Below are 17,999 nucleotides of genomic sequence, written 5' to 3'. Positions count from 1 at the left end.
ATGATTTTCTGGAATCTAAAGCTTAACCCATTTAGCACTCAATGTTATTTTCTTTCTAACAGTTGTATAGGGTTATCGATATAAATGTATCATCCATATCTGTGCATCTATATTTGCATGTTTGTATGTATGTATATATCTAAAGAATATTTCCCTTTTAATTGAAATACTTGTGAAGCTTTGGGGTAAATCTATTCTAATAGGAGTATTAAATATGGAATTTCCTTTCTAGAATAAATTTCTTAATATTGACTTTGTGTCATAATTTCTATTCTCCTTATAAAGAGATGTTTAAAAAACGTCCAAAACAATGGTTTTCTATATAGCATAAAATGACCAATTATCGACAAAATAAATCACTATATCTATAGCTAAAGTAGTCTTTTTAACACACATATTTATGTCTTACACGTAAAAATATTTCAGAATTTTATAATAGTTTTAAATTTAGAGAAAAGTTCCAAAGATGGTACACATATCATACATCAATAGTTATTATATACTCAACAACTAGTATCCTCTATTTTTAACATCTTACATTAGTATCATGTTATGATATGTTTGTCACAGCTGATGAACCAATACATTATTTTTAAACTAAGGTTCACATTTTATTCTGCATTCTTTAGTTTTACCTAACGTGCTTTTTGTTTTCCAAGATTACAGTCAGGACATAACATGGCATTTAGTCATGTTTCTGTAGTCTATTCTTAACTGTGATCTCACTTATTTTCTAAGTTTTATTTTCTTCAAAATTTTATAAATATTCTTATCTGGGAATTTAGCTTCTATTTCATTTTACTTCACACTTCCTTATTTAACATAGAAATATTGCTTTTTAAATAACACCAATCAAATCCAACATCAAGAAACATTTCACATGAAGCTGTTTTCACAACAGACAAAAATTGGATTTTAAATCCACAATTATTCTTTTATGCTCAGTTTTTCTAAGCGTGTATAATAGTAAGGGCTGTAAGATTTAAGAAAATACAAAATACCATGATAAATTCAAATTAAATTCACATGTTTGTATACTATGTAAGTTACAGTTTAACTTGAGATCAATTCACTCTCCTTTCTTTGAAGAGGCTTTCTAGAAACTTTTTCATTGGTGGTATTGTTTCATTAATTTACCTACTTTTTATTCATTTGTATCTATAAAATTAATATTTGAAGTATATAGACTACTTAGATAAATGAAAGACATTTATACCTACCCAACTGACTCAATTTTACTGCCTAAGTCACAATTTGAGTTACCTAAATTCTGTAAGATTACTAGTCAATACTTAGGGAAACTTGACATCTAAAACTAATAGTTAAATACTTTAACATTGAAGCTATTAGAACTTTCCCACGTTAAGTGTGTTGGTGAACAAATTAGACTATTCCATACTGGTTGACCAAATCTTCCTTCGGAATATCTCAACTTTTCTGTCATTTAAAAAAAATGATCAAACACAATTCAAAATAAACTGAGACAAAATGCACTCTTTCCACTTTTTCTGTAACAATTATTGTGTCACCCTAAATTCCTTTTATGTCTTGAATTTGGAGCTTTATTGCATTTTCAATCATTATATCTAATATATACATCATTCTTGTAGATCTTCAACAGATATATCTAGTGGATATATCAACAGAATGCTCTATTGAAAATGTACTTATTTACATATTAATAAGTATGAAAATTCCAAATGATTTAAAATTTTAAGAGATTTTATATGTATATATACACTTAAAATATACATTATAAAAATAGAATGTTACATATTTAAGGATAAACATGATTAAATTTATAGCATTCACTGTTAATAATAAATTATCATCTGTATAGTTCATACCTCAAAAGAGATAATTATGTTTATCTTAAACAGGTAATAGTGTTTGATAATATAGCACAAAATATGATATAAAAATATCTTGAGTTGCATATGATTTACTGACATACTATTTTTTCTGAATCTAGCATTTTTAACCTGCATTTCAATAAGGAGAGATCTGTTAAACCACTTTAAAAATGAATACAGCTTACATAATTAGGAATGATTTTTAAATACCACTATGATTTCAATGGGTAAATTCTTGAAAAGTACCACATTTAATAGGCAGCCTGAAAAGAATATACATAAAACAAACAGGCAAACAAACAAATAAAAAAATTTTTGATGTTACTCTACCCAAGCATATTTGAGAAAAAATATTACAAAGTCAGAGCCAAAACCTTTTGTATGTGTCATTCACCATGTGATGACAGTCATGAATAGAGTTCTAGTTTCAAAAGTTATTACGAAAATACCCCCAAAATGAAGTGTCTGAATGTGTCTTTTCAGGATTGTTAACAAATCTGGAAGTATGGAGTAATTAAAATGAGACTCATACATGGTTGGCTTTAATCCCAATTAAAATAAAATGGCTTAATATTAGATATCTCATTATTGAATTATATAATAATGATTCTTCTCACTTAAAAGTCAATATAGATTCAATGTGCCTATACATGTACATCTACATGAACATATATACATATATAAAAGATGATTTTTAAAAATATTTTTGTTCTTGATAAAAATACTACATTATGATTTTACTTAATTTGTTAACCAATTTCAATATTATGTTCAGTTTGACATCTGTTTCTAAGATAAAATATTTGGAGCATGACAGAAATAGAAGTTCCAATATTCCCCCATTTAGTGATAAAAATGAATGAAAACCAAAGATATATAACTATGTTAATAAAATTAGTTTTAGTATCCCTCTAATTAGGGACAGGTTCTTTTGGTTTTGATTACAAAAATAAAATCAGTTTTAGTATCCCTCTAAATAGGGACAGGTTCTTTTGGTTTTGATTATAATTTAGAGCTTCTTAAAGAATATTGGATAATCAGGATTACATCAGAATAATATATTTTGTTTAGAATCTTAAGCATTCAAGAGATGAGTTATTTTGAAGAAATATTCATATGCTTCAGAAGTCCAACTGCTTTCTAGAAAAACACACTGGGCCTAATGTATTTTTAATGAAGACTTTAGACACTGAAAAAAAATAAACTTGCTTGGAAAATATGACACTAAAATTACCGGGTTTTTAATATATGGCCAGAGAGTGTTGGGACCTTTTGAGCTGGCGAGGCCCATGTGTGCCTCCCGTAACAGTGTGGCCTTTAACCTCCCAGAAACCTTAGTCTCAGCCTTGGTTCTACCTTATAAGCTCTTCTAAACTTATAATGAAATAACTTGTATGTAGAAATGTGCTTGAGACACAATAATTGCTCAATAAACAATCATTATTATTATTTTACAAAGTCTATTTTCATTGATTCTATAAAGTCAAGACTCTCTTGGATTAGTGTTCAAAAAAAATAGAAGGATATGTTACAACAGAAGAATTGCTTGTATGAAAAATATTAAAGCATCAAATTCACTAAAAAGCAAATGTATATGAATGCTACTGATTTGTGTACATTGATTTTGTAACCTGAGACTGTGCTGAACTTATTTATAAATTCTAGAAATCTCTTGGCAGAATCTGTTAGGTTTTCTAGAGATAAGATCATATTATCTGCAAAGAGCGAGAGTTTGACCTATTCTACCCTTATTGGATGCCCGTGATTTCCTTCTCTTGTCTGATTGCTCTGGCTGGGACTTCCATCACTATGTTGAAGAGCAGTGGTGACAGAGGGCAGCCTTGTCTGGTTCCAGTTCTAAGAGGGAATGCTTTCAATTTTTCCTCATTCAGCATGATGTTGGCTGTGGGTTTGTCATATATGGCTTTTATTATTTTGAGGCCCCATCTATGCCCATGGTGTTAAGCATTCTTATCATAAAGGAGTTCTGAATTTTGTCATGTGCTTTTTCTGCATCTGTTGAGAGGATCATATGGTCTTTGTTTTTATTTCTATTTATGTGGTGAATTACATTTACAGATTTGCATATGTGAACCATCCCAGCATCTCAGGGACAAAGCCCACTTGGTTGTGATGAATTATTTTTTGGATAAGCAGCTGAATTTGATTTGCTAGGATTTTATTGAGAATTTTTGCATCTATATTTATAAGGATTATTGGCCTGTAGTTTTCTTTTTTGTTGTATCCTTTTCTGGCTTTGGTAGTAGGGTGATATTGGCTTCATTAGAGTGAATAGACAACCTACAGCATGGGAGAAAATATTTGAATACTATACATCCAACAAAGGGCTAATAACTAGAATCTATACAGAACTCAGGAAAATCAGTAAGAAAAAATCAAACAACCCCATTAAAAAGTGGGCAAAGGACATGAACAGAAAATTTTCAAAGGCAATAGACTTATGGCCAAGAAACATATGAAAAAATGCTCAACATCTCTAATCATCAGGGAAATGCAAATCAAAACCACAATGAGATATCACTTATCTCCAGTGAGAATGGCTTTTATCAAAAAGTCCCAAAACAATAAATATTGGCATGGATGCAGAGAGATAGGAACACTCTTACAATGCTGGTAGGACTGCAAACTAGTACAAACTCTATGGAAAGTAATATGGGGATACCTCAAAGAACTAAAAGTAGAACTACCATTTGATCCAGCAATCCCACTGCTAGGTATTCACCCAAAGGAAAAAAAAAGACATTCTATAACAAAGACATCTGCATTTGAATGTTTATAGCAGCACAATTCACAATTGCAAAGATGTGGAAACAACCCAAGTGCCCATCAATATATGAGTGGATTAATAAAATGTGATATAATGTATACTGTGGAATACTACAAGAAACAATGGTAAACTAGCACCTCTTGTATTATCGTGGATGGAGCTGGCACCCATTCTACTAAGTGAAGTATCACAAGAATGGAAAAACAGGCACCACAGATTGGCACTAATTCATCAACACTTAAGTGCACATATGGAAGTATAATATCATTCTTTGGGTGCTGGTCAGGTGGGAGGTGGGAGGAGGGGATGGGTGTATTCACACCTAATGGGTGTGGTGCGCACTCTCTGGTGGATGGGCATGCTTGTAGCTCTGACTCGGTCAGTGCAAAGGCAATATGGTATATGTAACCTAAACGTTTGTACCCCTATAATATTCTGAATAAATATATATATACATATATTTTAAAAAAGCAAATGTAAATAAAAACACAGAAAGTGCATTTTTGCTATTAATAAAATGTTAACACATAACACTATGATCACATAATATTTCAAATATTACTAGTCTGAATATACTGATATAAGTAATCACTATACAAATAATGACAATAGCTATTTCTATCACTTAAAAGTGATCATGTGATTTAACCAAATACTTCAACTTGAAAGATGTCATAAGACAAATAAAAGTATAATTGATTTAAATATACATTTCAAAAGTTTGTAGATCACTAGGCCTTCATATAAAAAACTGCATGCCAAATAATAGCAAGTAATATATAAATTTTACTAAACTCTGACCTTAATGTAATTTCAACAAATCACATGTGCTATTAAATTTAAATGTCATATTAAAAGTCAAAAATGCCATTATTCAAGAAGAGAATCTATTAATTTAATACTAAATCAGGAGTGAATAATACTATTACAATGAAACTATATTAAGAAGTTTTTAGAAATAAAATTTTTCTTCCTTTTCAAGAATGTTGCTATTTAATAGCTCATTCTTATAGCACTGTAGGGTTTCAACTGAACAATTAGAGTATATTTAATACTCTGATAAAAACAGCAAAAAAAATTTTAATTGGAAAAGTGTTTTAAATTAGCAAGTTTTATATTTTCAGCAGGACTTTGAAAACTCATGAGCAACATCCCAATCAAAAATACCCAGAGATAGTTGCTACTTTCTCATTTATAAAATATATAAATATGGGGCAAGAAGTGGTGGCTCATGCCTGTAATCCTAGCACTCTGGGAGGCCCAGGCAGGAGGATCCCTTGAGCCCAGAAAATCAAGACCAGCCTGAGCAAGAGCAAGACCCCGTCTTACTAAAAATAGAAGAAATTAGCCAGGCGTGGTGGCACTCGCCTGTAGTCCCAGCTACTCAGGAAGCTGAGGCAAGAGGATTACTGTAACTCAGGAGTCTGAGCTTGCGGTGAGCTACAATGATGCTACTGCACTCTGGCCTGGGAGATACAGTGAAACTCTGTCTCAAAAAAAAAATAAATAAATAAATTAAATAAATAAATAAATATGGGGCGTGTCTGTTGGCATGAAGTTGCTAACTGAAAACAGCCTGCTTAACAGTTTCTGAGAATTGCTGGGCTTTATATTTGTGAAAATTTTAAAAGTTCGGAAGGTGCTGGGGTATAACAAAAATCTATGTTTAAGTCCAGTATAGTTAAGCCAAATAGCAAAATTTAAAGATATGCCCTGGCATGTTCTCACAACTATCACAGATTCAATTTAGGCTTGGCGATGGTTTGTAGAAGTCTCTGGTGTCCTCAGAATCTTTTTGTCATCTTCTATTTTCTGGATCAAGAACTCAGTGCTAAGATCTAGAAACTGGGGCAGTAAGATCTTGAATATCGCACAGTGGGGTTTCCATAATGTTCTAACAATTTATAAGTAAAATTCATTTATAGTCAATAACAAATGGGACACAGACATTTAGAGAGAAACAGTGTAACTTCTTCAACTACTTAAATAATTCTGACTTTCATAATGTCACAAAGGTTATTTTGCATTTAAAATAACTTTTTCTCCCTACCTGAGGACTATTTTGGAGGAAAAACATTGTGGCATTAGAAGGCCAGCATCAAATATCCTTACTGCCTTCTTGAGCTCCCTCTACTGATTTTTAGACAGTTTTTAACTTAACCAACATGTTCAACAAAACATATATAATTAACTAGATGTCCAGTGGAGTGTCAGCATTGAGAGCAGTTTTCACAGCTGGGCACACAGTCCTGCTCCAGACATTATCAGTTAAGTTACACTATCTGTGCACAGACAGAGAAACATACTCAGTGAAAACCTTTCACCTTCCTCAGGCCTCAGGAAATGCAGGGAAATAGGGCACTTGCCAAAAGAAAACAAAGAGTTGCAGAGAGGATATTTTTGAAATTATTGTTGTCATGAATTATAAATATATACATTTAAATTGCAAAGCATTCTCTAAAATTTTCTCTCTTCAGGTTTTTTTTTTTTTTTTTGGTGGTTGTTGTTCAATTAATTATAGCTTATGAGAAAACTCACCAAGAATATAATTCAAAAAAATCTTTGGCACAATTTGTGTAAGTTCTTTCAAGTCTTACTTTTTTGGTAAAGGGACTAATTTTTGACACTCTGCCAAAGGATTGACATATTTGCATTTAATTGTTGTGTTTATTTTCTAAAAGTATAGATGTGGTTTTATTACCATTATTTTCTTTTTCTTTTTTCTTACATATTCTCATGATGTCACACTTTTTGGAAAAAGAACACAATTAAATAATAACTGATAAACATTGTATTTTCTCAAGCATGTGCACAAACCCAAAAAGCATTCTAAGCATTTCTCTTTCTCTAATAAAGTCATAGTGCTTGGGATAATAAATCATTTGATATAAATACTAGCTCACTGAATCATTGCCTTAAATACATAAATTTTAGAATAGTTGAGTTTTTTCCTGAAAGAATGTGAAGTTCCAAACTAACAAACTGCACAAGGCACAAAGAATACAAACTTATTCTCAGCAATTAGCTTTAAAAATCCAAGAATGTGCATTTAAAAGTTGAAAGAAAAAAATAACGTAACATATTTTAAATATAGTGCCAAAGAAGGAAGCTCATTTTTATTAAGAAGAAAATCACAAATAAAAAGAATCACTTTTTCATGATGTGAGCCTTCTGGTTTTTGCCAATGATTTGACATTTAAGAATGAACAGGATTTTACAAATTAAAGTTCACTAGAGAGGATTTTAAGATATCATATCAAATGGAGATATGATAATCATAATATTCATTTTTGTGAGTAGATGTTCAGAATTCAACATTCTTGCAACCTAAATGTATTGATTTCCTACTGGATAATCAGCTCTTTCCTAAAGTCCCTGGAGTTTACTCAGGTCATCTTCTCTTGGTTATGACGACGAATAAAATCGTTAATGCTTTTTAGAATAACATATTTTAGAATAACATAAGTTATGTTAACTTTAGTCAGAAACTACCTGATAAGTACCTCAAAATAGCACAAAGTTGGCACCTAAGATAACCTCTATCTTAGCTAGCACTCATCCCTTAGTAATAGTTCACCTGTTTTACTTTTCACCTTAACACTTACCAATGCCAGAAATGATACTTTGTCTTATTGGTTTGCTTATTGTCTAGCTTTCCACAGAAAGGGCAGAGCAGGTACTCTGTCTTTCTCATTCCTGCTCAACCCCAGCACCCAAAAGGGCACCTGAAACACAGTAGCTACTTAATATGTTAATGGTATTAATTCACTCATCTTACAATAAATGTAATTTTAATTATTTTATGAAAACTATATAAAAATTCAGATTGAATTTCTACACCGGTTAATTATCTTATTTAGCTTTTATCAAGATGAAATTGCCTTAACTGTATATAAACTATGAAATATATAAGTGTAATGACATTTTTCTGTATAATTAATGTTAGTAAAAGTAACATCCAATTATTTGCCAATCTTTAGACTAAATAAAGAAGAAAAAATTATTCATAACATATGTGTGACATTCTTTTGATGATGACATTCTTTTAAAATGTGAAATTTTTCTTTCAAAGTAAATATAAAATAGATATCCTATACTTTTCCTAAATAGCAAATGTAAAATGTCATGTATAATTTCTATATTATCTATAAAGCATAATACTAATTATAAATTTCTGATTTGTGTGGAAGGATTCCATGTTGCCTAAAATAAAGTACTAATACAACACCTTTTGTGAGGTTTTCAGTTAGTCAGAGACCAGAGACAAGAATTGGAAAACACTGCAGATTATCAAAATCTAAAATCTGAAAACACTAGCGAAATCTATCAGCATAAATTCTATTATAGTGCTATATGTACAAAATACTATACAAATCTGTCATAATCTTACATGTATAAAACACTACATAATAAAAACAAACATAAAAAAGAATAAACTCCAATGAGGATTAAATAATAATATACATGAAGTAATTTTAAAATGTGCAGTTTTTACACACAGGAGTTCCTAGGCCTTGCCCTATAAAAGAATTAATTAGGAAGAACAGCCTAAGACACATTAAAAAATCCAAAAGCAACTCCAGACTGTCCACCACACAATTCAGGTCATAAATTCTGGGCTGAGAAAGAAGAGCTCAATGGTATTACAGCTATTAAGAAAGACTAAGGTACAAGTAAAACATTAAATAGGTATGGTAGGCAGAATTCTACATGAATCTTAATGACATACAGTCTTGTATAACCCTTGTATTGTCGCCTTGTCTTGTGTGTACACAGGACATTTAACTTGCTCTTAACCAATAGGACACAACAAAGGTAATGTCTTGTGGTTATATCACAATATATGGCAGAGAGGAAGGGATTTAAAAGATGTAATTAAAGTTTCAATCAGTCGACTTTGTGTATATCAAAAGAGAAGTTATTCTAGCTGGGCCTGACTGGGTGGGTCTAGATGTCAGAAACTGAAGAAGTCAGAGAAATGTTCCTGCTAGCTTTGAAGAAACAAGTCTCCATGAATTCTTAGCTGCAAAAAAATAAATCCTGCAAATAACCAAGTGATCTTGGAGGAGAGTGCTGATCCTCAAATAAGAACCTAGTTCTGGCTGAAACCTTGATTGTAAAATCCTGAGCAGAGGATCCTGCTAACCTGTACCCAGATTCATGGCTCCTAGAAATTATGAGACAATAAATGTTTAAGCTGCTAAGTTTGTTGCCATTTTTACCTAACAGTAAAAAACAAATATGTACGTTTTTAAAAAGTGGACATTTTGGTGAAACCCAGGGTGACACTGACATGACATTTACTGAAACAAAACCTACAGAGACTCTGAAAAGCTCATATGAGGACAATCTGCTCTTATACTGTAAGAAAACTCAACTGCATACAGAGAAGTAGGATCTAAGCTGGGATTCTTGAAAGTACAATAGCCCAGACGGGATATCGTGCTCATATGGAGGTAAGGAACCATGTTTTATATTTTGACTTTGTTTTACATATGTGCATTGCACACATATGAGACAACTGAACATCAAATTCACTATTTACAGGGTATAGAAGCAATTATTAGGATCTTAAAAGCAGGAAGACAAGGTCAACTTAATGTAGTGAAAATTAGAGATCCATTGATGATTTCTGAACACAATGACATCTGAAAGTTGACTTCAATCCAGAGAAATCTAGAGGAGGTATGAACTCTGTATCATCAGAGGATAATGATTCTGGCTTCAGACAAAAGTTGGTCTGAGTTCCACACTGTGAGCAACATTTTAAGCAGTGGTTGTTCTATATCTACATTAGAAGATATTGTGCATATAAAATGAAAGCGTGTTTATAAATACTTAACACCATGCATGGCTTATTATGAATCATGAAAATTTTTAGCAACTAGTGGCTACTATTACCACTAATGATTACTACAGCAGGAATAAACAAGAATAAGGGAGGCCAATGTAAAGAATGTTAAAATAATCCTGGTTGAGACTGACCAGCCTGGATCAAGGTAAAAGTGACAAGAAAAAATAGAAAGTAGCGAATATGATAAAGCTACATTACAAATTAAGGAGTAAAAAAACTTGAAGACTCTGCATATTAGTAAAGAAAGAAAAATATAAGTTTAAAATATCTATGAATTTTCAGACCAAGATGAATGGAAAAAAGAATGTGACATTGACAGGCTGATAAAATAGAATTGGGGGGCTATGTTAGGGATGAGACCATGAGTTCGTGGAATTTGTGCTGTCACCATGAAATCAGAGTTAAAATGTCTCACAGACCTTTGTAAATACAGTAAGGGACTTCAAATCTTGGTCAGAGCTACAGATTTGGAAAATATCTATGAAGAAATGATAATTGTAGCTACTGCAGTATATGGAGTTCCTGCAGAACTCCGTAAAGAATGAGGAACAGTGAATCAAAAGTTTGGTATACACAATGCTGCAAAAATTTCAATTTCATTTCAAAGGTGAAACACTAAGTATTAATAACCAATATGTAAAATATTAAATAAAAGGCCCCATAATCTTTCTACTTTAAATTTTCCACAAAATCAAACTTTTCTCTTTTTTTTTTTGCCTTTTATTTATTTTTTATTTGCATAAATTTATGGGGAACAAGTGTAATTTTGTTACATGCATAAATTGGGTAGTGGTGAAGTCAGGGTTTTTAGGGTATCCATAACCCAAATAACGTATATCACACCCCTTATGTAATTTCTCAAATATAACTTATCTATCTCCTTTGGGATCCATTTAATACGGACAACCAAAAACTTGTCTAATGGGCATTCAGTAGGGAATCTGATCCAAGTCCCTGCCTCACCTGGGATGTGTTGTAATTACCACAAACAACAGTCACCCTTTCTCCTTAGTCAGCCTGAATGCCATATGAAATCAGAGAGCAACAACTAGTAGTAAATATTTTCCTTTACCTCAAATGGAATTAGAAACAGTAAAGTATTTACGATTCCTAAGCATTCAAGAGTCCACCTATTTTGGTATTGTGCTTCAAATCCAGTAATTTTATTTTGATTATTTTATTTAATCTCACAGACTATTCAAAGCATTAGTAGCTAACTAGTCTGAAGGTTTAATCTGAGCAGCAGCTGGTCACACAAGTGCTGAATGTTCAAAGTGGGTTGAAGGTCACCATGTATTTGTATTTGAATTTGGTGTCCAGTAGGAGATTTTAGGAAGAAAAGACTGGAACTCTTAGGAAACATTAACCAGTCTATTCCATTCATCCTTATTCTGTTTTGTTTATGATAACAAGGAAAACACTGGCTGTTGCTAATATTTTGAATAGTTTGTGAGATGGACTAAGGTAGCATTTTCATAGCATTATATACAGAGAGAAAACGCTTTAAGACTTTTGGTATCATGCTTTCTAAAGTATGTATATTAAAAATTATATGCTATAAAATAATTTAAGTATAACTTAATAATTGAGGAAAAGTCTTAGGGAAAAAATAAGAGGCATTTACATTTTGTAAAGACAGTATCACAGAAGAAACAAAAAAGCCTAGTTTTGAAAGAGAGACACATTCACTTGAATATTTGACCTAAATAGAGGTACGAGACATGTGCAGTGTAGCTGGCAAACTCGGTTTGATTCTCTAATCCACCTACTCCTAGTTGTATGACCACGAGATAAAGTAGTGGAGAGGTTTAATGTGAGTTTCTGCTTTCCCATTTGGAAAATGAATATTACAATGAATAATATCAACCTTTACACAGCTTTGTAAATGATAAATGCCCTAATATGGATAAGATGACTTAATATGGCTTATGTGTGTGTATATATATATATTTTCCTATTAATACTTTGAATGGTACCTATTTTTGTCTTCTTCCACTTCCCAAATGATCAAGCAAATCCAGGCTCAAAGACCAAATGGCCAAACATCAATAGGCACTCCATTATGCAGCAGAAATGTTTTTACTAGTAGCAACTCACTGGCTGTTTTTCTTTAGAAATATGAAGGGCCTATCTCCTTAATCCTAAATGAGGTAGTTCAGAGTCTGATTGATATCAGGATCACAGAAATTTCTCAGGTTTTGGGAAAAAGGGCACATAACCACAGAGAGCTTGTAGGCATTTGTTTCTTCATATAAGTAAGGAACTTTTACTCTTAGGGTTTCAAGAATTAAAAAAAAAAAATAAGGCCTCACTGGTCATTATAACACTATCTAATGTGTTTTGTGGAAGTAGTCCAACTAAAAAAGGAAAATTATTTCCATTTCATCATCATCTTTGGGGAACATAGTTCAGGTGTGTATGTTTTAATTGCTACTGTATGAATGTTTTAATTGCTACCTTGGTGTTACTTTCATAAAAAAATAAATCACTAAAGTAAGTTTCTCTATTGCAATAAATACATTTAAATAAAACTCAATGAAAAGTTTTTTCAAATCTTTTGCATCATGCTTCAGAATTGCTAGAAGTGCTATGAACTAGTTATAAGTTAAAATAATATGCTTTGTATTGACATGCAAATGAACTCACTAAGCAACCACTCTGGTTTAGAGATTTACATAATTTGATACCAAAACCACATTAAATTAATATTAATTACTTTATTTTAAAGCAAAAAGGCTCGGAGTTAAGCTGTTCCTCTTCTCTCATTTCACCACAGCTATGCATGAAAATACTAATCTGCAAGGAAGAAAAGTATTTTATGTGGGGGGGGTATTGAGGCTCTGTTCCTTAGAAATTCATGGCTTATTAGCCAAAGATATGTAGGAAGTTAACCTGATGTGTCTCTTTTATAGGCAGTAACTTTCAAATCCTTTATCAGAACTCATATTTTCTCATAATTAATGTAGTGCTGTAAACCCTTCATTATTCCCACATCCATTTTGTTTCTCATTCCTGGCAAATTTTAATTTCCAATTGTCTCTTTCCTTGCCAATTAGTATGAGAACTTCTAAATAGCATTTTCATGCCCCCCACAAAATCTGGTATGTGTTCAAGTATCTTAGCCTAAATAAAAAATAACAATAATTAAAAGACACATTTGCCACTAAAAATTATATATTGTATTACAACTTATGATGTAAAGTATTTTCATATTAAGTAGCATGTCTTGAACTTGCCTGTTCTAGATCATCTCCATTGCATGTTTATTGCAGAGTAGAATCTACTATATGTGTACACACACACACATATTCTCTCTCTCTCTCTCCTTGTGTCAAGCGCTTACACTATTATTTAATTCTTTGTCTTTTGGAAAACCCATTGGAACTCTGAGTTTATCAAAACACAATCTCATCCATTATAATAATATTAATTTCTCAATACCAAGGTGATTTAAAACACAAAGGGACCAATTGCTTTGTTGTGTGGTTACCAATTTAATTGGAAAATTGGAATATTTCCACAAGGGATCCTACAGCTCACCTAAAGTAAACTATACCCAGAAGACTTTGGAGGTGTTGAAGCAGAAGGTGATTAAGTCTGTTTGGTAAAGTATAATTGGTCACCTGGCTGTTACAATGATGCTAACAACAGGAAGTATTTTTTCTAGCCTATTAGTTCACAAGGGTCTTTTGAGCTTTATAATATATTAAATAAAAAAAAATACTAGAGTTAGTTTGGCAATTTGGGACAAATATAAATGATTAATAAGAATATTTCATTCAAGGCCTTTGGGTTTCATAGATAAATGAGCCTTAAAGATTATTAAAAATGGCCACTGTTTAGAGAAAATTCTCAATATACTAGTAGTCATATAACCTCTCATATGAAACTTTAAAAGTCATTTTTAAATTTTTTTCCAAACTTTTTAGAATATTTCAGGTTTATTATTACTTGTATTTTTCTACTGCCCATGTTACTAAATAGGAAAGAAAAAAAGAAAGTAATATATAGCCTTGATAACAGAAAACCCAAACTGATTCACCCTTATCTTAAATCTCACAAAATATATGTGGGAATTTATCTTATTTGCAAGAAAAAATTATCTAAAAGTTTTATTTTTTATTTAATTTTTGGTTTGACCAAGTTGCCTAAAATTGAGAAACAATTTGACTGGATCATATGACAAATAATTAAATTATTTTAACAATTTTCTATATACTTTGTCAAAGTTCATCATCTTGTAGTCAATAGCACTTCATATATTTGTGGTGTCTCTTTAATGAAATGAATTAATGTCTTAACAAGCTATCCAATGTTTTGCTACTGAATATTCCTGTGCATTTTATACAAATAAGTTATAACTCCAATATAAGGTCATTTCCTTGTGGAATAAAGAATTAATAAAGGGCCATCACATTTGAATATCTTTCATAAGTGTCTTCAAAGTTGGCAATTTTATTAGTTTACAGTGGAAATCTTATTCTCTATCCAAATAGTGTTTCCTGTGTGCAAAAATTGAGCACATGATGGGAACCTAATTTTTCCTTACTTCGGAACTAAGATATAAATGCTAAATGTGTAGAAAAGTCACAAAAAATACTTCTAATATTTTAAATTTGCAATATGCAATCTCATTGACTTGATCTTTCGTATTATTATTTCCAGGAGCATAGTTTGATCTTCATGTTTAATTATCTCATTGTGAGAACATTAAATTTCATTTGAAAGAATTCCAGATATTGGTACTTCAAAATAATTGTTTATACTCCAACAAGGACATACCTATTGGAAAACTTTGTGCAAACAAAAGTCAATGAGACACTCAAATACATTTGAGTGAATATAATATTTATATATGTTACTGCCTTTCCAGTAAGTTATAAAATTAACATATACATTAATGTTTCCAGATAAACAAAAAATCAAATAAAATTAAAATTAAAATAAGCCATAATTCTGTTTGAAATTCCACAGTTTGATTATTTATACCAATGTAATTAGTTTAAAAAATCTTACTATATATGTAATAGTAAAGAATGATTTTATATACATTTAAAAGAGATTGTTTGGTATAAACTTCCTGGCTCAGTGTTTTATAAATTCTTTTCTGCCTTTCTACCTGTTCAGCCTTTAAAAATTTGTGTGAATAGTTAGCATAAGATCACATGACTTCCATGAATTCTACAAAGAACATCTGTTTAGGTTAAAACATATGAACAACTTAAGGAGATTTACATTTGACCTCTAGTGTTTGCAATAATATCCGTTTCTTGTGACAATCACTCACATGTAGGGCTGGGCATCATATAAAATGAAAAATTTCTACCCAGAGGAATTATTTTAAAGCATAAACTCTTAGGCTAAACTTCATCCTAGTAACTCTAATGCAACTAGAGTAGAAATTTTTATGGTATTTTAAAATACACAAATATTTAAACCTAACTTAATATATACTCTTTACTTGCTGAAAAACAGCCCTAGTCAGTTCAACAATAGTTATTAAGTATGAAACAGTTTTATATTTCACTCATTCCTATTAATATAGGACATCTAGTTGCAACCTAAACTCTCTCCCTGTAATGTAAAGGGAACCCCCCCCCACTTTTCCAGCCATCGTTTATACTTAATCTAATGTCACTGAATGACAAAAATGAAAGAACACAATTCTATTTATCAGGCAAACCATCATGTCTGTCAAATAAAGTCATGAATAGTAATAAGAAATACCAGGAGTACCAGATAACTTCTATCATTTAATAATTGCTCACTATGAGACGTACTGTTCACTGGTTTTTCCACACTGAATTCTTTCTTCATACACACTCAGAACACACTGCCAATTGACAAAGGGAACATAGCTTCAAAAGAAAATCTTCTAAGTACAGAAAAGCTCTCTGTTAAGCATGCAAGAGGTTAAACATTGCTGAAATAGCGAGACATTTTCTCAGCCCACGCTTCCCAGTTCCATTCAATTACCAACAGCAGTAGCGACTATAATACAAGCTAATACTGTATTATTAAATCAGAGCTTCCCATTTACATCCACCTCTAACCCAAAGGGGTGGTGAGGGGATGACATTTACTAGTCAATAGCAGAACAAACAACCCCCAACTTGGAAATACACATGACCTTGGGGTGTGGATTCTCAGAGACTGAGTTTCACAAGTTTTATTTGGATCTAGTGCATAACAACACATCTAAATGAACCCAGCATGGTATAAATAAATGTTTCTACCTCTATCTTCTCCCCTCCAAAAAACGCTGGGCGAGCTCTGCACTTTGCAGCCCATGCTTTAGATATGGAAAGTAATATTGATTAACCAGAGATTAGTATTTCAAATATTTTTTAAGATTATATTTGTTTTAAACAACTTGTTGGTTGATTTATTTAATGTCAGTTGCTAACGTATTTGGGGACTTGTGTTGAATGGTTCCTTTTCCTTGAGCCATGCTGGAGGTATTCCTCTAAAATATTTATATTTATTAAGCAAGATGTAACACGATGACATTAACTTCACAAAAAACAAAGCTTTCAACTTCCCCTCTAGAATTCAGTGCATAATCATCAACAGATGTTCTTGTAATAATAATAATAATTATCATTAAAATATTTCTGCAATCATTGCCAAAAGTCCAGTTTCCAATTATAAAAATAAGCATAACTTGTTTTTAAATTTTTGTATAAAAGTCTGCATTTCTCCCCCACTTGTAATCATTTATAACAATATTATTTTTTCTTACCTTATTTTAACAGTCAAAAAAGTCCCCCAGAAAGATTCCTAAATGGTGTGGATATATAAACCACAATTAAAAAAAAAAAAAAAAGACACTAAAAAGATCGTCTTAGATGGGGGAAAAATAAAAATAGTTTGGTCTAGAACTATAGAAATCTCCAAAGTCACGCCTGAATGGGAGCCCAGGTGGCAAACAGCGGACTCTCTCCCACGTCCGATAACACACTCCTTTGTCAAGTTGAGATGGGTCCTGCCGGTGAAGCGGGTCCCCCAGGGCACGGAGGATGCAAGAGGGCGTTGTCTCCAGGTACTAGAGCACCCGGTCCGTTTGCCCCTCAGGTTCAGCACCGACAGCGCCGTGGGCAGCACCAGCTCCGCTCACCTCCAGTTTGTCTCAGTCACTGAACCAGGATGATTCTCGCGCCTCCTCCTTGGACGAGAGCGGCTGTCACTCAACCCGGGGTGCCCCGCCCCCACTGTCTGACGTAACTGTTTTGCATATCAACTCGCTGGGAGGTGAGGGGCCGCCCCCTTGACGGGGCTTCTGCTAGGGTCAGCTGTGGCAATCAAGGCGACAAAATCCCGGCGTAAGATCAGCATGGGCATCACCGGACTTAAAGATCCACTGGCAGCCGGTCCCGTGGAAACTCAGTGCTTTGGCGGTGCCGGAGCCCCTGCCTCGCCGGGACTGCGGCTTCCGTGCGCTCCGAGATCGCGGCTGGCGCAGCTCGGCAGGAAGACGGGGCGGAGAGAGGGGGCAGTGGAGCAC

General features: G+C 32.6%; 1 protein-coding gene across 3 annotated transcripts in view; it reads right to left on the bottom strand.

Annotated features, from left to right (window-relative positions):
* FSTL5 (follistatin like 5) overlaps positions 1-17,661 on the bottom strand; it is a 633,702-nt gene extending 616,041 nt beyond the window's left edge. For 2 of the 3 annotated variants that reach the window (XM_045552740.1, XM_045552741.1), the window contains exon 1: positions 17,238-17,655. The gene's annotated coding sequence lies outside the window, so the exon portion shown is untranslated. Of the gene's footprint in view, positions 1-17,237 lie in introns of all 3 variants that reach the window. The other variant, XM_045552739.1, reaches the window with a different exon arrangement.
* Between the last annotated feature and the right edge of the window lie 338 nt (positions 17,662-17,999).

The sequence above is a fragment of the Lemur catta genome, chromosome 5, assembly GCF_020740605.2.
Source record: "Lemur catta isolate mLemCat1 chromosome 5, mLemCat1.pri, whole genome shotgun sequence".
In the NCBI taxonomy this organism is placed as follows: Eukaryota; Metazoa; Chordata; class Mammalia; order Primates; family Lemuridae; genus Lemur; species Lemur catta.
Note: the sequence above shows the minus strand (reverse complement) of the source record. Positions and strands in the feature narration are given on the sequence as shown.